The 23,828-nt window shown below is 53.6% G+C and overlaps 1 non-coding gene across 1 annotated transcript; it reads left to right on the top strand.

Annotated features, from left to right (window-relative positions):
• The first annotated feature begins 488 nt into the window (after positions 1-488).
• Positions 489-560, top strand: Trnaw-cca. Its single transcript has one exon. It is a non-coding gene; the product is annotated as a tRNA-Trp (tRNA).
• The last annotated feature ends 23,268 nt before the right edge of the window (positions 561-23,828 follow it).

The following is a 23,828-nucleotide window of genomic DNA, read 5'->3' as shown; positions in this document are numbered from 1 at the left end:
GTCGGGTCGTACCAACATCCATGGGGGTCGTACCACTGTCTTCAACATTACAGTGATACCGGGGGGGGGGGGGGGGGAGGGAGAGGGAGGGGCAGGCAGCGGCAGGCAGCGATATGTTGTTTCTTGCGCTTCTTTTGGCGGTGCCGAGACTTCTGTCCTTTCTCCGTGTCTGATGGTTGAGACTGTCCCACACTTGTTGTTCCGGAATCCCCCCTTGTCCAGTGCATCACGTCAGTGACCACGACCATCTCTTGCGTTCGTGTAGGATCTACATGCGCTGAGACATTGTGACTTGGGGCTTCTGCCACCGGTCTCACTGATTGATCGACCACCGGCCCGTCCTACAGTGCAGCCATCTTCTGTGGTGCTTCGGGAGGTCCTTGTGCAACGGGGAGTGGTGCCCCAGTTCCTCGCGCAGCCACGACACATGTGAAGGACCATGCTGAGATCGCTGCGGGTCGAGGTTTTCTCTCACCGGCAACAGCGCCGACTCCGTGGCGCAACGGTAGCGCGTCTGACTCCAGATCAGAAGGTTGCGTGTTCATATCACGTCGGAGTCACAATGGCATTTTCGTTTACGAAAGCCATAGGCGATAAAATCAATTGAATCAGATACGAAACGATTACAGAGAACGGACGAACAGATACTGCTTGAAAATGATTGCTAGTGCAATTTTCGAATTCTGACGTTAAGGTGAAGGCGCCGACTTGCACTTTCTCCAGGCGCGAAGCGTCTAGTAGTTTTGTTATTTATATCGGTTAACGCTAATATCTGAGAGATAATGATTACACAATATTCTGCTCGATTAGACGTCTTTAGGTTGTGCATAATCTTCTCCACTAAGTTAACTGGATAGAAAGATTGAGAAAGGTGATATAGCTCAGTCAGTTGCGGGCCAGCCGCCAAGCGTGACGGACGTGCGGCGGAGCCGAAGGTCTGGCTGCAGTAAACAATGGCTCAGTCGCTGCCTGTGAGGTTAGTGGTGCTGCTCAGCCGCATTTCTTGTTGCAATTATATTAATGAAGATATACAATGAATAGTATGAATTATCTTAGAAAAGATACAATATGTATCTGAAAACGAAAAGTCTTACGTAGTTTCATTGTAGATACGTTAAGTTTAATCATTCCTATGGAAATGTGAGTGACGTTAGTCATGCTGGGTATGGAATTTGTACAATTTGAATTTTTGAGCTCCCTTTTGAGATTGCGCCCAAAGAAATTAATATTGCCCTCCGACCTTCTGGCAGAATTATTTACAATATGGCAGAAAGATGGTCTGAACCCTACATTTTTCCCTTCTTGAATGGCGTAAGATAAATTAAGATGGAATTACAGGAGTATATCCCCTCGTATCTTAACATTTGTGGCTATCGTGCTCTGATTATCTATGATGGACAACCGAGGACTTGGGCTTTATGTAATTTCACGAAACACACTCGTGCAGAAAGTTGGAGGCGGCGCGTCCCGCAGTTACCCCGCGACGATTTGTGGAGTTCCGGCCTTGTTGTTGGTATGAAGTTGTCATACGCTGCCGCTGCTGACTTTCGCAGCCAAGGCGGGTCAGTGTGCCACCTGTGTGGCGAGAGCTTCCTGCCTGTGATCGTCAGCAGCATTCCCCCATACCACCGTGGCGTACTCAAGGACAGGGAGGAGCAGCGCCTTGTAGAGTGTCACCCCGAGGTGAGCAGGTAGCGATGAGCTCGGGTTGAGGACGGGATAAAGAAGACTGAGTCTTTCTGAAGCCTTTCGTCAGACATCCGCGATGTGTTGGCGCCACGTAAGACGGCTGTCGAGCGTGACGCCCAGGTATCGTGCGATGTCGCTCCATGGAACAGCACTACCGGCGATTGTCGATGGTCGGTGGTCGGAAGTCCAAGGGGATGCGACGGTTCGCCGCATTAAAGCGGAGACGCCACCTGACCGCCTAACGGACGAAATCGTCGCATGCGAGCTGGAGCCTCTGCTGCAGAAGATGGGGCCCCATACTTTAGGCAAAGACAGCAGTATCATCCGCGTACATAGCCAGCTGTACACGGTCAGTCTTCGGAGTATCCGCGGTGAACAGGGCGTAGAGGGTCGGCCCGAGGACAGACCTCTGTGGCACACCTGCCCGGATGCGGCGGTCGGTGGACGTCCCAGTCTGGGCCCGCACGTGGAATGTCTGATCTGCCAGGTAACTGCGGATGAGGCGAACATGTGGCACGGGGAGCCCCTGCACTAACAGCTTGTACAGGAGTCCCTCGTGCCACACGCTGTCAAACGCCGTCGCGACGTCCAACAAAACGGCTCTGAAGTATTCGTGGCGATCCATAGCATCGAAGGCTTCTTCAATGAGACTAAGTAATTGCTGTTCCGTAGGATGGCCTCTTCGAAAACCGAACTACTCTTTGGGGAGAACGGCTTCTGCTTCAACATGGCGCAGCAGGCGACAAAGAGAGAGCCATTCGAAGCACTTGGAGACAGACAGCAGAAGACTAATTGGCCTATAGTTGTTTACAAGCTGGAGACCCTTTTCAGGTTTTGGAATGGCCACTATCGCGGCATGTTTCCAGGCAGTTGGATAACAGCTAGAGCGGAGTATCTCGTTAAAGATCACAGCCAGTTGGGCATGGCCGGGAGGTGGAAGCTGCTTGAGGATCGCATTTGGGACTCCATCCGGGCCTCCTGCTTTCGTGTTGTCGAGATGGCGTAGAGATTTGGCAACCTCGTCGGCAGTAATGCGGTCGATCTCGTCCCCCTCACCCTGCAGAGCGAGGAACACCGGTAGCCTGGTGGTGACCACGTGAATGGTAGCAGCGTCGACGGGGGCGTCAACACGGCGGAAGTTTTCAGCAAACGCATTGGCCAGTAGATTAGCTTTCGTGTCAGGATAGCAGACGACGCGTTGTCGATCACAAAGTGGAGGAATTCTCCGGGAGCGCCATATGAGGCTTTTCGTTGCTTGCCAAGCCGATTCGTCGTCCAGCCGCAGGCAGGCCACTTTGTTAGCCCACTACAGGTGGCAGTGCTGTTCTACAGCGGCCTTGATGCCTCAGGCGAGGCGGTTCAGCAGGCGTTTCGTCCGTGGTTGTCTCGTGAGCTGCCATTCACGACCGACGCTATTCTTTTTGCTGATCGCATCGAGGATGTCTGGCGGCATGTGTCTAGAATAATTTCTCGGGCCTCGCCGTAGTGGAGGTGTAGCAGATTACGCAGCATGGAGAGTGGTCGCGGTAAAGTGCCGCAGAGCCTCGTCGATGCTGGTGTCTGCCGGGCTGGGGCCAACCGCAAGTCGGCAGAAAGAGTGGTTCAAATGGCTCTGAGCACTATGGGACTCAACTGCTGAGGTCATTAGTCCCCTAGAACTTAGAACTAGTTAAACCTAACTAACCTAAGGACATCACAAACATCCATGCCCGAGGCAGGATTCGAACCTGCGACCGTAGCGGTCTTGCGGTTCCAGACTGCAGCGCCTTTAACTGCACGGCCACTTCGGCCGGCGGCAGAAAGAGTGGCACGGAACTGCTGCCAGTCAGTGCTCCGTAAGTTAGTGGCACTTTCGGGTAGTGCGACAGTGTTGGCATCGATTTCAAACAAGATGGGGACGTGGTCTGAGGAGAGGACATTGCTCACGTACGCGTGAACATGTTCTCTGATGCCCTTGACGAACTCGAAGTCGACGACATCGGGCTGGCGCCAGGGGCCCAGGTAGATGGTAGGGTCGTAGGGCTCCACCGGACGTGCTTCATGACGTTCCGCTACTTGCAGTAATCTTCTGCCGCTGGCATTGACGAGTTGGGAGTTACAAGCAGTGTTTTTAGCATAGAAATCTCCAGCCAGGAAGATTTTGCCTTGGGGAGATAGCAATGCAGCAAAGTCGTCAGGGTCGAGCCTCACTCTCGGCAGTCTATATGCTGTAATGAAGTAGATGGGGCCCATGGAAGTCTCGGTCGCAACTCCGGTAGCTTCCAGCGCCGTCAGTGCAGGATGTGCAATTTTGAAGTAGCGAAGTGTGGAGCGGACGTACACAGCAGTGCCCCCACCCGCCGTAGGTCGATCAGTGCGATAGCACATGTAGTTTGGCACTCGAGCATGGACTTCTGGTTTTAAGTGCGTTTCGTTGACCAGGCACACTGCAGGGCTCTCTTCACGGAGAAATTGGCGAAACTCGGCCACTTGACTGTGGATGCCACAGGCACTACACGTGACGACAGTGATCCCATTAGTGACGCGATCCATTTCGTTGCTGAAAAGCGGAGGCGGGTGTTGCCGGTGCGGCAGACTTCTGGGCAGCACATACGAGCCGCGGCAGTTCCATGAGGAGTTGGGAAACACGAGCCATCAGGTGTTCCATCAGCTGCATCAGGCAGTCGACGTCACCAACAGTAGCAGGCGCAGTGCTGTCGCGGACAGCGGCGTTGCCGCTCTGGGGGACGGCGATGGGTGGAAGGTGGACCATCGCTGTAGGATCGGCACTCTCCTCAGCCTGAGGGGGAAAGCATCTCTTCGTGGCAGGTCCCGCAGGCGCTGGCGGTTGCGGCGGCTCCAGCGGGTCCAGAATCCTGTCCCGCGTCGGAATTCCAGCGGGCACATCGGGGCGCAGTTGCTGGGGAGGCAACTGACTGGAAGTTTCGGCGGTAGGAGCTGCCTGTTGATACCGGTGCAATATCGCGTGGCGGTTCTTTAGTTCTGGCTGCAGCCGCATACGAGACACTAGGACGCCTGTTGGCAGGCCGGGAAGACCGTCCCACGGGAACGCCACGCTGAGAGGCAATGGCGCGCTTGAAGGCTTCGCACCCTCGGTAACTTGCGACGTGTGGGCCACCGCAGTTGGCACATGTCGGCTTGTCCTCCTCTTTCAGTGGGCATTCCCGACTGGGGTGATTGCCCGCACGTCTGACACACTTATCAGGCATGGAGCAGTGCCTGGCGACGTAGCGGATGCCCTGACACCTGTAGCATTGTGACGGGCCCCTCTTGCGACGCAGGTTGGCGGCCGTGACACTGCAGCGATCTTCGTGATGTGGTACAGTTCGCGATGTTTCGGCGTATCCAGTAGGACAACAAGGACCGATGGCGAATCCTGGGTGGTGCGTGGCGACTTCAACCAGACAACATTCCGGGGGAAGAATTCCATGTCTTCCAGCTCCTCCTTGAGGAAGTCCGTGGAGAACTTCACCGGGACTTTGCTGAAGACAACCTTCAATACCCATTCGGGTTGGGAGGCATGTGTGTAGGATGGCAGTTTCTGCACAGTAGCCCCTTCCACCACCTTGCGGAAGTCGACCCTGTCTTCAGGTGAATCTTGTAGAGGTTGCTGCCCACCGTTTTGACTGTGAACTCAGCCATCGCCCATTGTTTCAGTAGGTTGTACAAGGACTTGTAATCTTCTTTGTACTGCAGCATAAGAGGCGGGGGCACTGGCTCCTTCTTCGGGACAGGGTGATCCTAGTCTTCATCCATGGCATCAGTGAGAGGGAGAAAGGTGTTGGTCGTGGTCGCTGGATTGACGCTGATGAGCTTCGTCGCCTTGGCTGTCCGCTTTGCCACTGGTGTGGTGAAACCGTCACTCCAAGTGACGGCTTTGCGAGACCGTGGGCCTCGGGCAGGCTCCTCCACGGCGTCATATGAGCGGTTGTGAGCCGTTTTCTTGCGAACTTCACACCAGATTTGACACTGCTGCGTCTCTTCCTAGTAGCTGGTGGGAGTTCTCTGCGAGATGCATGGGCAAACTCCATCGTTGCAGACTCGTGAAGAGTCGAATTTTGCGCCATTGAGTCATCCTGCAGCAATTCCGCTTCAAGAAGGCTGCTCAGGTTGGCTTCTTCGAGTATCAGGTGCACTGCAAGAGACGTGGTGGGTCCCACAGGCAGCGGCGCACAATCACGTGATGAGGACGCGTGCGCGACCAAAGTGCTTTACACACAATGCGGAGCCTCTAAAGCAGCTGAAGGTGGTCTTCCGCAACCTCCCGCTGTGAATGGAGACTTTGCACCTCACACGAACTGGTGGGGCTGGGCTACATGGCCAGCTCCGTGACAATCGTGAAGTCGCCCAGGACGAGGCGAGATATGCCTCTTTTTCCTAATTGTCCTCATAGGTCTTCATAAGAGAGGGGGGGGGGGGGGGATGGGGCCGCCGACGGAGCGAGCTCCGCTGCACGGCGATCCGCCACACCCATCGTACTTCGTGCAGGTGATACTTCCATGTCGGAACACTAACTCTAAGTTGGTCCTTGGGTCGATCGAGTCCAGTATTTATGCCTGGAAGGAGCTGAGCGCTCAGTCGTCGGTCCGTGCCGAGTCGAGTGTTACTTTTGTGGTCCGCGCCCACCAGACTCGGCTTCAATGGACCCCCTCCAGTCGCGGATATTCCCACTGTCGTCCGCACCCGTTTTGGCCGTCCCAAACGGACGTCATCTGAGGTGTGTCAGACCCGATCTGAGACGTTCGGTACTCTGTATCGTGACTGTTGGAATGATTTCCACTTCCGTTTCGTGCTGGGCGCTCCATAAGCGGCCCGCGCTGTGTCGTGTGTTTGTTCTGCGGTCCGTGCCCGCCAGACGCGGCTACATTGGCCCTCTCTGGTCGCCAGTGTTCCGACCGCCGTCCGCGCCCGGCCTGGCCGTCTTCTGAAATCGAGTTCATGATTTGGGGTGTGTAAAATACGGTCTCTAATGTCCGACACCTTGTCTCACGGCTGTTCTTTCGGTCTCCACTTCTATTTCTTGTAGAATCACGGAATGTCCTGCGTTGAGTTTTCACAAGCGCAAATGGTGGATTCCAGGCAGTGCTGATTTGGTATCCCGAGTCACGGTTGATTAGATTATCTGTGACCTTAATCTCAATGGCTTCTTTAATGACACTGTCCCAAAATCTTGAAGTCTGTATCACTATCTTGGTGTCATTGTAATCCATTGAGTGACCAAGTTCCAGATAATGCTCTGCTGTGGCTGATTTAATTGCCTGTCTGAGTCTGGTGTGTCTTTGGTTTTCTTTACACCTTATGTCCACAGTTCTGGTGGTCTGGCCAATGTATGACATCCCACACAGATATGGTATGTTGTAAATACCTGGCTTGCGTAGCTCCAGGTCATATTTTACATTCCCCAGCATAACCCCAATTTCGGTGGGTGGGCAAACTATGCTCTTGATGTCGTATCTCTGGAGAATCCGGCTGATTTTGGCAGAGATAGGTACAGCATATGGCCATCTTCTTTGCCTCTTCTGGTTCTTCTTCTGGATCCTTTGGCTGATAGGCAGGTTGAAGTGCCTTCTGGATATCTCTAGAGGAACACTGATCGTAAGTGTTCTATTTCTGTGGCAAAACTATCAGGATCTGACATTGTGCTCTGTGGACCAGTGTTTCCAGGTCTCCATTCTTCTGTGCCGGAATGTGGCAACTGCTGACTTGTACGTATAAGTCAGTGTGCGTAGGATTGCGGTACACACTGTGTCCAAATGTGCCATCTGCCTTTCTCTTCACTAGAACATCCCAGAACGGAAGTAGTCCATCCTTCTCCATTTCCATTGTGAACTGAGTATTCGGATGGCAAGAGTTCAGATGCAGCACGAATTCATCTGACTTCTCTCTACCATGGGGCCAGATGACAAAGGTATCATCCACATACCTAAGAAAGCACTTGGGTTGATATGAGGCTGAAGAGAGTGCCTCCTCTGCAAACCTTTCCATAAATAGGTTGGCCACCACTGGTCACGGTCACTTAACCATAAGAGTCTCCCCTGACTCGTGAAGGGGGCAGGCTAAGCATATACTGATATTCCTGTGTAAACCTATATTTGTAGAGTGGCTGCCTCACAGTCCGAATTGGCCTGAGGTGTTTTCTGGGGAGTGTTGTCCTTGCTCTGTCACGAGATATTAGTCTCATAACAGGTCAGGCCAACGTGTGGTTGGCCTGTGGTGAATAGGGTGACCCAAGTCCCTAATGAGCCTATTGTCGGACTGTTCAGCCTGCTCGTAGAAGACCTGCACCGATTGTTTAAATCAGTCACGGAGGAAGGGGATGCCTGTTTGCTGGTGTAACCAAGCAGTCGAATAGATCCTCGGCAGGTGCAGTGCGAGCTTGAGCGCCCTGTTCTGCAACCTCTGCAGCTTGTTGATGTGTGTGTGTCGGCTGCGTTGCACCACACCACGGCCGCATATTCCAGCACTGGGTGAACTAGTGCCAGATATAGCATGATGCCATGGAGGGGAGGCAAAGCAGACGACGGGTTGAGCAGTGGGTACAGAACCCATAGGCGCCCTATTACTCGGCCCCTGACGTCCTCTATGTGGGCTTTCCACGTCAGCTTCTGATCGAGAGTGACTTCCAGGTAGTGGCCAGTCTTGTTCCACGGGACGGTGCTTCCCATGACGGTGACTGGCAGAAGATCGGGTGGCAGTGTTCTTCATATGAACACCACTGCCTGACTCTTTGCCGCATTCTGTTTCAGGCGCCACTTAGTCGACCACGCACCAAGGGCCTCACATCCTTGTTCGCTTTGGGGATGGCCACCACCTCTCTGTGTTTCCCCACAGAGGGGTAGACACCCAAGTGAAGGACCTGGTTGAAGATACCCGCCAGCAGCAGATGGGCCCCTGCTGGCAGTTTCTTCAGCAGGTGGTTGGTGACCCCATCAGCGTCTCCGACCTTCCTAGTGTTGAGCACCTTCAGCTGTGCGGCCACCTCAACCTCGGAGATGGCGTCGATTACGTCTCCATCATCCATCGCCTCCAGGAACACCGAGTTGCTCGGCTACCTGCTGGATGTGGTCTTCATCCAGATTGTCGTCCACCAGGGTGAATGACGACTCAGTCCGCCAGGACACTCACTTTTCCATTCAAGCTGCAGACGTCGTCTTGCCCGACCTGTATCATTGGTATGCGCTGTCGTCGGCGCAGGAACGACTTCGTCACCTCCCTCAACCCAGAGGACGGCAGCACCTGACGCACGGTGAAGTCTGACCACACGCTGTTCTTGTGGGCCTCAGCCGCAGCTTCGATGTCTCTCCGCATGCGGTTGAGGCGCCACTTCGTCACGGGTTGGCGGGTGAGCTGCCACTCCCAGAACAGCCTATTCTTCGCCCTGATTGTGTCCCAGATGGGAGGCGGTAGGTTGCGGAAGTAGTCTCTGGGCTCCTGTGGCTGGGGAGGGGTGGCTGCATCGGCTGCTTGCATTAGCTGGCGGGAGACGACCCGCAGAGTGGCGTCCGCAACCCACTGCATCTGGATCAAGTGCGTCCGCGATCGATTCCAGGACTGTCTCCTGGAACAGCTCACAGTCAATGCGCCAGTATGTCTGTTGGTGTGATGGCGAAGACCACCGGCAGGTGGTCTGACAGAGCACATTGTGTGGAGGCAGTCATGTGGTGCCTCTGATCCCTTTTATGACTCCGACATCGAGCACGTCCAGCCATCCCCTGGCCGGGTAGATTGTGGGCTCCTGTGGGCCCAGGACCAGTGCGCAGTTCCTCTGGGCAGCGCAGGAAAGTCGATGGCCACTGACATTCGTGAGGTGGGAGTTCCATTCCAGGTGCTTCGCATTGAAGTCACCCACAATGAACATCCTCCCCCCAAATGCCAGCAGCGCGTCGACGTCCGCATCCTGGAGGTGTCTGCGGGGTGGCCTGTATGCTGCCACGAACGTGATCTGCCCCGCTGTCGTGGTGACCGTCACCCCAGTGGCTTCCAGGGTGGCCAGGTCCAGGAGTGGTGCCTGAGTGATTCACGGACATAGATGGCGGTGCCCCTGTCAGTTGTTGGCCTGTCATTGCAGTAGCAAACATACACTCCTGGAAATTGAAATAAGAACACCGTGAATTCATTGTCCCAGGAAGGGGAAACTTTATTGACACATTCCTGGGGTCAGATACATCACATGATCACACTGACAGAACCACAGGCACATAGACACAGGCAACAGAGCATGCACAATGTCGGCACTAGTACAGTGTATATCCACCTTTCGCAGCAATGTAGGCTGCTATTCTCCCATGGAGACGATCGTAGAGATGCTGGATGTAGTCCTGTGGAACGGATTGCCATGCCATTTCCACCTGTCGCCTCAGTTGGACCAGCGTTCGTGCTGGACGTGCATACCGCGTGAGACGACGCTTCATCCAGTCCCAAACATGCTCAATGGGGGACAGATCCGGAGATCTTGCTGGCCAGGGTAGTTGACTTACACCTTCTAGAGCACGTTGGGTGGCACGGCATACATGCGGACGTGCATTGTCCTGTTGGAACAGAAAGTTCCCTTGCCGGTCTAGGAATGGTAGAACGATGGGTTCGATGACGGTTTGGATGTACCGTGCACTATTCAGTGTCCCCTCGACGATCACCAGTGGTGTACGGCCAGTGTAGGAGATCGCTCCCCACACCATGATGCCGGGTGTTGGCCCTGTGTGCCTCGGTCGTATGCAGTCCTGATTGTGGTGCTCACCTGCACGGCGCCAAACACGCATACGACCATCATTGGCACCAAGGCAGAAGCGACTCTCATCGCTGAAGACGACACGTCTCCATTCGTCCCTCCATTCACGCCTGTCGCGACACCACTGGAGGCGGGCTGCACAATGTTGGGGCGTGAGCGGAAGACGGCCTAACGGTGTGCGGGACCGTAGCCCAGCTTCATGGAGACGGTTGCGAATGGTCCTCGCCGATACCCCAGGAGCAACAGTGTCCCTAATTTGCTGGGAAGTGGCGGTGTGGTCCCCTACGGCACTGCGTAGGATCCTACGGTCTTGGCGCGCATCCGTGCGTCGCTGCGGTCCGGTCCCAGGTCGACGGGCACGTGCACCTTCCGTCAACCACTGGCGACAACATCGATGTACTGTGGAGACCTCACGCCCCACGTGTTGAGCAATTCGGCGGTACGTCCACCTGGCCTCCCGCATGCCCACTATACGCCCTCGTTCAAAGTCCGTCAACTGCACATACGGTTCACGTCCACGCTGTCGCGGCATGCTACCAGTGTTAAAGACTGCGATGGAGCTCCGTTTGCCACGGCAAACTGGCTGACACTGACGGCGGCGGTGCACAAATGCTGCGCAGCTAGCGCCATTCGACGGCCAACACCGCGGTTCCTGGTGTGTCCGCTGTGCCGTGCGTGTGATCATTGCTTGTACAGCCCTCTCGCAGTGTCCGGAGCAAGTATGGTGGGTCTGACACACCGGTGTCAATGTGTTCCTTTTTCCATTTCCAGGAGTGTAGATTGCTACATGCACGTGGACCCCAGGTTTAAGGTGAGTTTCGCAGACCAGGCAGAGGTCAATGACCTCATGCTGAATGAATGGTCGAAACTCACCTTGTTGGGGGAACAGGTTGTTTGCATTGAAGCTGCAAACGGTCAGTCCATGGATGAGTGGATTTTCCATGGTGGGGCTTCGTGGTGACAGTAGCAGCCTGGAGGGCCTCCATGACTAGCACAGGCAGTTGTTGGAGCAGGGCAGAGAGGGAGCCCAGAAAAGCTCCCACGTCTGTGGCTCCTGGTCCTGTTGATGATGTGGATGTGGGGGCGGCAGGGAGCGGCGTTGCTGTCACGTCCGTTTGCTGGGCCGCGTGCCCAGCAGCCTGAGGCGCGGGAGTGTTGAGTGGACGGACAGTGCGTCGTCCGCCCTTGTGGTGGTCAGCCTGGGAGTCAACCGGTGGGACCGACGAGCCGGGCGAAGTGGCTGGTGCGGTCTCGTTAGAGTCCTGTCGTAGAAGTGGCGGGAAGGCCACTGTTCGTCCCATGGTGGCGTCAGCGGACTCCCCCTTGGTGGCGGAGGCGAAGTCTTCCTGGCAGGTGCTGTCCATCCTTTCTGCCGTGGGCGGCGTCGAAATGCAGCGCAGCCTCTGTAGCTCACCACAAGTGGCTCGCTACAGTTGCAGCACTTTGGCGCCTCCTCTCTCTTCTTGGTGCAGTCCCGACTCTGGTGGGCGCGCCTCCCCTTGGCCTTGAGCGGCACCACTTCCACCCCAGTCCGGGCCACCATATGCAACTGGAAGATTTTCCTGTTTACGAAGTTGTCCATGAGGACAATAAGGAAAAAGAGGCATATCTCGCCTCGTTCTGGGCGACTTCATGATGGTCACGGAGCTGGCCATGTAGTTCAGTCCCGCAAGTTTGTCTGAGGTGCAAAGTCTCCATTCACAGCAGGAGGTTGCGGAAGACCACATTCAGCTACTTCAGAGGCTCCGCATTGTGCGTAAATCAGTGTAGCTTGTCGTTCTCGATGATCTTCATGGCTGCTCGGTAATCATCCATGGTGCCGGTCGAAACCCGGTAAGGGTCTCGCCCGACACATTTGTCCTTGGCAGTGCACGCAACCGTCTGAAATTTATCAAGAAAGGACTTGTAAGTGTCCTTCCATGAGACAGTCATCGGTGGTGGGGCGGGTGCCCGTCTCTTAAGTGCCTCAGTGGCCTCCATGGCCTCTGGCTCGTCGACATCTATGAAGGAGTTCGTCGTCTGAAGCAGCTGCACTGTTTCGAGCCGTTCGGCCCGAGCAGTGTGCCGCCGCTTCGGGACGGTGAACCCATCATCTGGCGACTGTTCTGTCTCAGTGGGGGCAGGGTCGTCTGCCATCTTCTTCTTCTTCTTCTTCTTCTTCTTCTGGCTCCTCCTGCAAACAGGCTGAGAAAATGTGGAGGAGTCGTCGTCCTCCGTGGCTGCAGGCCTCTTTCAAGAGGGCTGAGAGGTATCCATGGTTTTTGCCTCCAGCAGATCACCAAGATTTGGCCTCTACTATGTCCTCTATCCTGTTGTTGTCGGCGTCAACCGGCAGAGCAGTGACATCTTTTGTCACGCCTGGCCGGTGCTGCAATGGCCTCTTGATCGGGAGAGACAGATGGGGCAACCAAATGTGCAACAGTTTCTTGCGTAACTGTGACCGGTGGCGCAACACCCGTCGGGGCCGCCCCTGGCAGGGCAGTGTCGTCTTCTGTCGACACGCCTGGTGGGGCTCCCGGCGGTACTCTCACCACTTCTCTGGCCACGCATCCTATGGACAGGAGGTACTGCTGGAACTTGCGCTCCGCTCGTTAGTCAGCAGCGCGCCGCGGGTAGTCCTGTTGCTTATGTATACGCGTCAGGACTTTGTATACTTGCTCCACTGAAAGCAGGCAAGTAGCCGCAGAGGAAGAATCCAGGTCGTTGTCCGTCGTCGTTTGCCGCGTCGTCGTACGTGGGGGCGCCGGATGGGGCCGCCGGCGGGGCTGACTCGGTCACCCGAGCCCGTCCTGCCGGGCAGCGGTCCGCCATACCCTGCGACTGAGTAGCGTGGTCCTGCTCGCACGGCATCGCTCACTCGAGTGGCCACCACTGGTGATAGAGGGCTGCCCATCGCCACCCCGGGCGCGAACGGCGGTCGGAACTCCGGCGACTGGAGGGGTCCGTTGAAGCAGAGTCTGGTGGGTGCGGACCACAGAGGGACCACTCGAGTCGGCGCGGACCGAAGACGGAACGCCCGTCTACTTCCAGGCATAAATACTGGACTCGATCGACACAAGGACCAGTCTCAGGTAGCACCTGAAGATGACAGCTAGGCACGCTGTTGAAATATCGTGCGAGAACGACGCGAATATCCGGCTGGATTCCCGAATATCCAAGATGTCAACAGATCGCCGGGAAAGCAAAAATTGGTATTAGAAAGTAAATTTCTTCATCCAAAGTAAATTATTCTGTGAAAGTTTTATGTTGCTCAAACGGATAGAAACAAAATTGTTGAAAAACTGTTGAGAAAAAAATAAAATTACAATAAACGGGTGCTGCATATTTACACACACAGTTCCTAACACTGGAATAAATCTATTTTCACAGGACGTCCAGTCATCACTTCATCTGATCCTTGCTTTTCAAATAGTATATGTAACATATTGCCAAAGTTCTTCTTGTGGTTCCGTTGTGTCAGTTGTTTGTAATATTCCTCCGTAATGTAGCACTTGTACTCAATGGTGTCGGTAGTCGTTCTGTGGATGACAAAGTTGCCATTTAGCCGCGTGATTGTATTATTTTTCTGTCGCGTGAAATATGTCGTGTCTGGGGCAGGTAGTTGATTTCTGGAGATGAGTCTACCATCATTGGGCCTGAGAAGTGCTATCTGCTGCTTTATCACGGTCCGTGTGGTATTGTATCCTGAGCAAGAAAACCTGTGAGCTGTCGTGTCAAGAAATCCACAACGGTGACACAAATGAGAATCATTAAGTCCTATAGCATGTAGCCTCTCTTCAGTTGCGATGATGTCATTAACCACTTCGTACCATGTCGACTGTACTGCCATTGTTAAAACTTCGTTATGAATGTTCTTCCACACAGTATTACAATATTGGATTGAATATCTTTTCTCGATTCTATTCCTGGCTACTCGCCGTTGAATAGAAGTAGCAGATGACGTGGCGCGACGTGTGGGTGTCACATGTATGCTCTCTTCGTAACTAATCTCAGTGAAGTAAAGTCTGACGTGGTTCAGCTTAAAATTAATGGAAGCCACGTTGACAGAAGCATCTAAACTCTTAGGTTCTGTCAGTTGAAAGAGTTGCGTCTTAATACTGTCACGGTACTTTTGGAGGTGTTCTCGAGTGTGAACGTTCAAATGTGTGTGTGAAATCTTACGGGACTCAACTGCTAAGGTCATCAGTCCATATATTCTCGAGTACGCTTCATAAATAAAGTCAGTATCTTTTGGCGGATATCTATGAGTCCCAGGCTGCCGTATTCCGGAGGTAAGGTGACTGTACGAGCTGTCACTTTAAAAATACAGCCTCTGCGTAGTGGCTGACTAACTGCCTTTGTAATATTTTTTGCAATGCACAAAGGGATAGGCAGACATTGCCCCAGATAAACAGCGTTTGAGAGGATAACACAGTTAATCAGTTGCACCCTCTGTATTAGATTCAGATCCCTATATCTATGCTCTATTAATGAGCCTCCGATGTTTGTAAGCATGTTCTTCCAGTTGACTGAAGGCATCCTGAGCAGACAGTTAGAAAATGTTACACCGAGAGACTTACGCTGGTTCGTGGAATTTGTCCAATCTAAGACAGTGTTCTCATAACCATTCAGGCTGAGCATAGAGCTTTTAGCGTTATTCACCTCTGCAGCATTAGCACCGCAGTAAATGCGTAGACGTTGTTTAGAGCTTGAGTATCGTCGTCACTCCTAACCATGACACCCAAATCATCCTCATACGCATTGGCTACTTCCTTGAGAGACATTATCGTGATGCCTTCCAAGTCGTAGTTTAATTTTCAGACAAGAGATTCCAGTGCTGTGACATAGCGCAGTATGGAAAGCGGGCTCCCTTGTGGGAATCCCCCACATGTATTGATGGCTCTTATATTGTCCGTTGGCAAGTATTTTTGCCCCCCCTGCGGGTCCGGGGATTAGAATAGGCCCGAGGTATTCCTGCCTGTAGTAAGAGGCGACTAAAAGGAGTCCCACCCCCTCAAGGGGGTCGTTAGCGCCTGCGTCCGGAGACTGACGGTTCCACGACCTCTATTTGCGGTCATTTTGCTTTTTCACTTCTCGTTTCTTCCTTCCTTTGGTTGGTTCCTTTCTTTGCTCTTCTCCACCTCACTGTCTTCCTTACTCTTTCCCTTGCCTTCTTCTCCGTGCCTTCTCATTGCCTTCTTCTCCGTGCCTTCTCATTGCCTTCTTCTCCGTGCCTTCTCCGTGCCTTCTCATTGCCTTCTTCTCCGTGCCTTCTCATTGCCTCCTCCTCCGTGCCTTCTCTGGTCTCCGCCTCGGCGTTTGAGACAGTCTGTCCTCTCTCTCCCTCTCTCTCTTCTTCTTCCTCTTCTTCCTTCCTCCCTGTGCGTGCCCGAAGACCGACCCACTCGTTCGCACGCGTAGCCGGTGACGGGGTAACGCGTAATTCCCCGCCCTGGGTAGACATGTAAGGCACGCACGTACCCCCTGGTAAAGGCCAGGCCCATGGAGGGGTGATTGCCTGAGCTGATACCTTCTGACCATGCCGATTGGTCCCTCCGTCTGTTTCTCGGGAGGTGTGACCTGAGGTGTAAACATTAACCTAAGGCGGGAGTGCCCTCTGAGAGGGTCCCCACTGGGAAGGAGCGCGCCATCGGAGACACTGGCAATCATGGGGGATTCCTCCCTCTCTCTCGACTTCTGCCCAAAAACGGAAACGTGACCAGCCACCAGTAACAAAAGTACTACCGCCTGCCCCACAGTTCCTCGTCGTTTCTCGATCTGAGGACGGAAAGGATTTTTCCTCCGTCAACCCTTTCGTTATCCAGAAGGGTGTAGATGCAATAGCCGGATCTGTCAAATCTTGTACCAGGTTGTGTAACTGTACCTTATTACTAGAAACTGAGAGCGCCTTTCAGGCGCAAAAACTGCTTCGGGCCACACTCCTGTACACGTTCCCTGTGCGGGTGGAGGCTCACCGAACTTTGAATTCGTCTCGTGGTGTGGTCTATACTAGCTCCCTCGACGGATTGACTGACGAGGAGATTCAATCATTCCTCGCTGAGCAGGGCGTGACGGCTGTCCATAGGGTCATGAAAAAGGTCAACAATGACCTTGTACCGACCCGGACACTTTTCTTGACCTTCGATAGTGTTAAGCTGCCATTGCGCATCAAGGCGGGCTACGAGGTTATCTCTGTTCGCCCCTATGTCCCGACACCTACGCGCTGCTACCAGTGTCAGCGTTTTAATCACCCTAGACAGTCTTGTTCCAATGCGGCTAAATGTGTCACTTGTGGCAGGGATGCCCATGAGGGTGACTGTCCACCTCCGTCTCCTCATTGTGCGAACTGTCAGGGTGACATTGCAGTGTCCTCCCGCGACTGTTCTGTCTATAAGGATGAACGGTGTATCCAAGAAATTCGGGTCAAAGAGAAAGTGTCCACCTCGGCTGCTCGCAACCTATTGGCTAGTAGGAAGCCCACGCTGCTCCCAGTGGGGAAATACAGTACTGTCCTCGCCTCTCCTCGGACTACCAGGGAGGTGGCAACCCAGACATGCGATCTGACCTTCAGCACCACGGTCGTCCTTTTGGCCAGTGCTAAGATCGCGCGGTTGACGTCTCCTCTTCCTCCCATCACCCCACAGACACCAGCCCCTTCATCAGCTTCTGCTAAGACGAAGACCCAGAAGTCAGATGCACAGGCCTTCAAGAAGGAACCGTCCCGTGCAGACTTCTTACGTACCTTGACCTCCCAGCCTTCGACCGGTACTTCCACCAAACGTCCTTCCAAGAAGGCTCATATAAAGCACAGTTCTCCTTCTCCGCCACGGCGCATTTCTTCTCCTGCGCCACCCAGCGGTTGCCGCCCCAGGCCGTCATCCGTTTCGCCTGGCCGCACCGCTGGTAGCCGCACATCTGGCCGTTCACCAGCAGAGGAAGCTCCCCCTCCCGGCCATCTTCCCAAGATGGCCGATGAACCTATAGACCCAATGGACGATGACTGTCCGCCCACTGATAGCGGCGGCAGTGCTCGCTCGAAGCCAGGCCCTCAGCGGCCTTCGAGGTGACCCCTTCTTTCATCTTCCTTTTCTTCTTACGATGGCACTTATTCACTGGAATATTCGCAGCATTCGCTCCAACCGAGAGGACTTGAAGTTGCTGCTCCGCTTGCACCGTCCGCTCGTCGTAGCCCTCCAGGAAACGAAGCTACGCCCATGCGATGAAATTGCCTTGGCACACTACACCTCTGTGCGTTTTGACCTACCCCCAGTGGCAGGTATTCCGGCTCATGGAAGGGTTACGTTGCTGGTCCGGGATGATATTTACTACGATCCCATCACGTTGCACACCAGCCTGCAGGCAGTTGCCATCCGCATTACTCTCCCCACTTTTACATTTTCCATTTGTACCGTTTACACTCCATCGTCATCTGCCGTTACCAGGGCAGACATGATGCAACTTATTGCTCAGCTACCCCTTTGGGGCTCTCCAGCATCCTGCCCGAGGGGCTCCCTGTTAGCAGACCTTTTCAACCAGCTCCATCTTGTCTGCCTCAATACTGGCGCCCCTACTTTTCTTTCGGACACATCTCACACCTATTCCCATTTAGACCTCTCTATATGTACTCCCCAACTTGCACTCCGGTTTGAGTGGTATGCACTTTCTGATACATATTCGAGTGACCACTTCCCGTGTGTTATCCATCTCCTGCAGCATACCCCCTCTTCGTGCTCATCTAGTTGGACCATCTCCAAAGCAGACTGGGGGCTCTTCTCTTCCAGGGCGACCTTTCAGGATCAAACCTTCACAAGCTGCGATCGTCAGGTCGCACACCTCACGGAAGTCATTCTCGCTGCTGCTGAATATTCCATCCCTCACCCTACTTCTTCTCCACGTCGCGTACCGGTCCCCTGGTGGACCGCAGCATGTAGAGACGCTTTACGTGCTCGTCGACGTGCTTTACGCACCTTTAAACGCCACCCTACAGTGGAGAATTGTATCACTTATAAACGATTATGTGCACAGTGTCGTCGTATTATTAAAGAAAGCAAGAAAGCCAGCTGGGCTGCTTTCACAGGCACCTTCAACAGTTTTACTCCTTCTTCTGTTGTCGGGGGTAGCCTGCGCCGGCTATCTGGCACTAAGGTCCACTCACCAGTTTCTGGCTTGACAGTCGCGAATGACGTCCTTGTGGCCCCTGAGGATGTCTCCAACGCCTTTGGCCGCTTTTTCGCCGAGGTTTCGAGCTCCGCTCATTACCACCCTGCCTTCCTCCCCCGCAAACAGGCAGAGGAGGCTAGGCCACCTAACTTCCGCTCCTCGAACCGTGAAAGTTATAATGCCCCATTCACCATGCGGGAACTCGAAAACGCACTTGGCCGATCACGGTCCTCCGCTCCAGGGCCTGATTCTATTCATATTCAGATGCTGAAGAACCTTTCTCCTGCGGGTAAAGGTTTTCTTCTTCGTACTTACAATCGCATGTGGATTGAGGGACATGTTCCCGCATGCTGGCGCGAGTCTATTGTTGTCGCGATTCCTAAGCCGGGGAAGGACAAGCACTTGCCTTCCAGTTATCGACCCATCTCGCTTACCAGCTGTGTCTGTAAAGTGATGGAGCGAATGGTTAACTCTCGATTGGTTTGGCTGCTGGAGTCTCGACGCCTACTTACCAATGTACAATGTGGATTTCGTAGGCGCCGCTCTGCTGTTGACCATCTGGTTACCTTGTCGACCTTCATTATGAATAACTTCTTGCGGAAGCGCCCGACCGCGGCTGTGTTGGAGAAGGCTTACGACACCTGTTGGAGGGCGGGCATTCTCCGCACCATGCATACATGGGGCCTTCGCGGTCGCCTCCCTCTTTTTATTCGTTCATTTCTAATGGATGGACAGTTCAGGGTACGTGTGGGTTCTGTCCTGTCAGACACCTTTCGCCAGGAGAATGGGGTGCCACAGGGCTCAGTTTTGAGCGTCTCTCTCTTCGCCATAGCGATCAATCCAATAATGGATTGCCTCCCAGCTGATGTATCAGGCTCCATTTTCGTAGACGATTTTACCATCTATTGCAGCGCGCAGTGTACACGTGTCCTGGAGCGCTGTCTTCAGCGTTCTCTTGACCGTCTTTACTCCTGGAGAGTCGCCAATGGCTTCCGTTTTTCTGCCGAGAAGACGGTCTGTATTAACTTCTGGCGCTACAAAGAGTTTCTCCCACCGTCCTTACGACTCGGTCCCGTTGCTCTCCCATTCGTGGAGACAACAAAATTTTTAGGTCTTACATTTGACAGGCAACTTAGGTGGTCTCCACATGTGTCATATTTGGCTGTCCGTTGTACCCGTTCTTTAAATGTCCTCCGTGTTCTCCCTACAATACCTTTTCACAGCTGTTCGTAGCTCCGGCTTAGCTACCGCGACTCACCAGGCGAGAGTCGAAGGGTAGTTACTTACCTTCTGAAGACTGGAGCCACACAGAAAGGATGTCTGTGTGGAGGTGGGCGGTGTTTAGTTCCCAATAATTAGTAGAAGCCGCCGCCATATCATAACCCTATAGGCGCATGGTATACAGGTTAAGCACGATGATCACTGAAGGCGACAGAACTTGAACGCCGAGCAAGTTGTTGTTCAGTTGACGAGAAACATAAATTTGATCAATACGGCTACCGCCGGTGCTATATATATGTGTGTGTACTGTGTCGTATGAAGGCAAAAATGACGCCACGTGTCTATCAAGTCCGTCTTATTAATAAGATGCGTAAGCTCGTGATATCTGGAAGGCGTCGGTATAAGGTCCACATCTGCTGTTGCTAGAAGGGGAGTGTCGTCCTCCGTGAAAAATTTTCCCGACGCGTCGGTTTAAGCTGCGAGAGGGTGCGTACACGTTGACAAATTGTATCCCTCGAATTACACACGGGATAGCACGTCCGTTAGGTAGGAGTTGGACGTATGTTGCTTCCAAATCGGATTTTTGCACGATCGCAGTGCCACACTTGGTATCCTGATCGATATTATATCACACTTCATAACCAGGAATATTGTTGAGGACTGGCATCGATAGTTCTTGAATGAAAATGTCATATGCACCATTACATATAGAAGTTGTTAAAGACAAGATTTTGTGAAATCGTGGAATTGTATTTATATTTACAGTTAAGACTGAAAATGGACCAGTCTCTCTCTACTTGGCTCACATTTAAATTTAAGTAAAGGGGCTTGAAAACGACGCAATGAAGTGGTATAGCATATACTTTCAGGAAGGGAGGTAAAATGATTTGATGATCGCATGCCATTAAGTGTACGTTTACACTGCCTGTGATATGAGATGATATGAGATGAGATGCGATGCGACGCGATGGGAGGCATAATGGCCAAAGCGATACGAGCGTTCACATTGAACACGATAAAGCGCGCGCGATCTGGCCAGCAGTTATTGAGCGGTCTCGGCACGATGTCGTTTTTCCTTGACCCATTAAATTCCTTTTCATTCCAAAACAGTGCTATGAGAATTCAACGCTCGACCCAGCCAGCAGTCTAAATGGGCACCGGTCTGTTGCCGCTGTTAAACCAAGCCTGCCCATTGTCACACGATTTCAGCGCGTCATCGCTCCGCTCCGCTCGGCTCGGCTCGGCTCGGCATCGCATCGCATTGCATCGCGGACAGTGTAAATTTAGCCTAAGCCGTTGCTAAATAAGCACATCGCACTGTAGCGCACCTCGCCCTCTACTGCAGCAGTTCTTCATCGCCCCACCACCGGCCACCTCCTCTAGCGTGCCGCGTCGCGCCGCCCGGGTCTTGCGGCGCGGCCGCTGACGTCAGCGAGTGTTTACGTGTCCGCTGGGGCAGAGGCGTGCCGCCCTGGTCTCCCTTCTGCTTTGCCGGTAAGGCACCCCGCTTCCTCGCAGAGTTCAGCAACGCCACCGGATTTCTCGTCTCCTCCCGAATTCTATCGCACCTGTCCAAGGAGCTCGACCGCACAATGCCAGAGCATTGTGATTCTACGTCACTGCCGCTCTCTGCCAATGGTAAACTCGATGATTCCTCCATATCCTATTCCTGGTGTCTGCGTCTCCTATTTCTGCACTTCCGTTTCTTTTGCTGTTCGACCGCCTGATCTTCGGAAACGTGCGGTGGCGAGAAACTGACATCCATCTGCTCAACCGTTTCCGTATTGATCTCCGCCGCGTGGGAAGGTTCAATTACGGGAGCCACCTGTTCCTCAGCCGGGCGGACGTAGTGGGAAGGGCCACAGCAACCGCTTCCTGCTCAACGTTCCCAATGGCTGGCGCGTTTTCTACACGCACTTCCTCACGCACCGCAGAGGCAGAGGCAGGGGCGGGGGGGGGGGGGGGGGGGGGTCGGGGGCGGAGATAGAGGTACAGTTCCCTGCACTACGTCACTAAGCAGGCGTACGAACTGTCCGCTACCGTCGACCAAATTACCGCGAGGGAGTTCTACGGGTCGTCTACGTGCACAATTCAGTCTCGGATGTTCCGTGGACTGACAAATCGAACACGTCAGAGGCTGTCCGACGTACGATATTTGCGCGCACACGCCTGCAATGTTTATTTAGTAGGGCACATGGTTCTCATGTCCATGCGAACACTCCTCACGCCATTATTGACCTGATACCTATACGCACTGGATCATTTCTCGCTTGTCACAGAGGGTACCGTTCCATATGCTGATAAAACTCGCGAGATGACCTCGTTACGGCATTCCAGTGGTACATGGAATACCCTTAAATTCCGTACACCGTATCCTGATGGCACCACGTGTGCTTTACTGACACTGCCGTCAGTGTGACGGAATCTATGCTCTCCACATGTTCTTGTACGAATTCATCGTATTTCTCCTGATCCACCAATTTTACAAAGAGAGAATACACGACAAAATCAAGTTGAAATGGATCAATGTCGACTTCCGGAATTTTCAGGTCCTCGAATAACCACTCATGGGGTTAAAACACCGTCGGCCTAAGCGCGTCGCGGTCGAAAACGCACTGCACGCACCCGCCATGTACAACCTAGTTCCCTTGAGATCCATGACTGGTTAGTAGCTACCTTTGAAATTAATTCGGATCAGGTGCACAGTGCCTATTTGATACTGCGTGTATTCTTTGTTAAATTTATGGACCCCCTTCAGGTTGATAAAATATTTCTCAAATTGGGTAATGCGGTTCTCTTTCGGCAACGGGATAATTCTGTAAGTACCGTGCTGCTTTCAAATGCTTCGATTACTTACACGTATGTTCGTGTTTACAACCTTGCGCCGGAGGTTGATAATGCTTATCTTAAGGAGGGTTTACTAAAGTATGGTGATGTTAAGAGTATCCGCATTGAACGTTGTTCTAGCCAACATCTCCTGCAATGTTACAGCGGTATTCGCTCAGTCGAAATGAACGTGAAGCAGAATATTCCCTCGCACCTTCAGATCTGTGGCTGTCGTGTCCATGTCACGTATAGTGGTGAGGTTGCGACCTGTTTTTTGTGCAATGAGAATGGACACGTGGGTACGAACTGTCCACGGAGAGTTTCCGTTTTAAAAAATTCTCTCGAACAGCGCCGCAAATTAACGGTCTCTGACCTCGTTGCAGGTAGTTCTGATCTAGGTGTAGAACAGTCCAGCGCTAGTAGCAACCCGCAGCAGGTTTTGCAAACCCCCGACACAGAATTTCCACCTATACGTGCCAAGTCTGATGTTGTTGCGACAGTCCCTCAGGTGGATGTGCCGATTTTGAATAATAAACGGCGTCGCACCCAGGATGGACATAGTACGGATGAGGATCTCCCTGAGATGCCCCAGTCTGAGCGACCGGCATCCTCCGAGCCGCAGAGTAATGTAGCTGCTCCCTGCCCTCCTGAGGTAGCGGTTCCGTTGGCGGCTGTTGACGTCGCTCTGGCCTCAGGCGCGGCTTCTCTCGAGTCGGATCGTAGGTCGGGCCTGTTGGCTCCGTCTTCCGAACCGACTTCGTTGTCACAAAAAGTTCCCCGTCATTTACTCCATCGACCCTGTCGGGTCCTTGGAGCCACCCCGTGCCTCCTTGGACCTGCGGCACATCAACTGGGACTCCTATCGGCGACGCGTCGAGGCGGCTCTGCCCACCATCCCCGACGCCGCCAGGGTGGGAGCTGACCTCACCCTCGCACAATTCAGGGATGCCGCCGTAGCTGCTGCTGTTGCTGCAACCCCTCCCCATCCCCCTTACCCGCCATCCCACTTGCGCCCTCTACCCCCCGCCATCCGTGTGCTCATCACTGCTAAGAGCTGAGCCATCCGTGACTAGCAACGCACCCGCGACCCTGCCACCAAGCGCTGCGTGAACTGCATGCAACGCGAGATACGGGCCGCTATTCAAGCCCATCGCAACGAAGCCTGGGAGACAAAGCTCTCCGCCCTCAACCTCCGCGATGCGTCTGTCTGGCGCCTGGTCACCCAGTT

The sequence above is a fragment of the Schistocerca piceifrons genome, chromosome 3, assembly GCF_021461385.2.
Source record: "Schistocerca piceifrons isolate TAMUIC-IGC-003096 chromosome 3, iqSchPice1.1, whole genome shotgun sequence".
NCBI classification, from domain to species: Eukaryota; Metazoa; Arthropoda; class Insecta; order Orthoptera; family Acrididae; genus Schistocerca; species Schistocerca piceifrons.
Note: the sequence above shows the minus strand (reverse complement) of the source record. Positions and strands in the feature narration are given on the sequence as shown.